The 382-nt window shown below is 34.8% G+C and overlaps 1 protein-coding gene across 1 annotated transcript in view; it reads right to left on the bottom strand.

Moving 5' to 3' along the window:
* LOC119593495 overlaps window positions 1-382 on the bottom strand; it is a gene marked incomplete in the record, with an annotated part of 28,421 nt that overhangs the window by 14,302 nt on the left and 13,737 nt on the right.

Raw genomic sequence — 382 nt, 5'->3', positions numbered from 1 at the left:
TTTGGTGTTTTATGTGAGGGTTCATCATGTTAGTTGCGTAATTATTTTAATTTCTATTATCATCGTCATTGCTAGTTATGCTTTATATAAGTTTATGTATGCCAGATTTATATATCATTCCTTTTAGTATCATCTATAAGCATTAGGTTTCAGCAATTTAAATTTCCCGCGGAGTCGAAGGTATCAACGTGCACCACTACTTAAGGTCAGTATCATTTGACTACTTATAAAAAGACTGACTTAACTTACTGGTAGATAAGGTATGAAAAAGGAGTAATAGTAAACACATGCATGTATGGCCTAGAAATTTAATCCAGAACTATAACCATGCTTTGGCCTCACTTCGTCTGCGACAGCGCCTGTTCATTCGCGTGTACTTATA

This window comes from Penaeus monodon, chromosome 32 (assembly GCF_015228065.2).
Source record: "Penaeus monodon isolate SGIC_2016 chromosome 32, NSTDA_Pmon_1, whole genome shotgun sequence".
NCBI lineage: Eukaryota > Metazoa > Arthropoda > Malacostraca > Decapoda > Penaeidae > Penaeus > Penaeus monodon.
The sequence above is the reverse complement of the archived record's forward strand: the minus strand, read 5'-3'. Positions and strand labels throughout refer to the sequence as shown.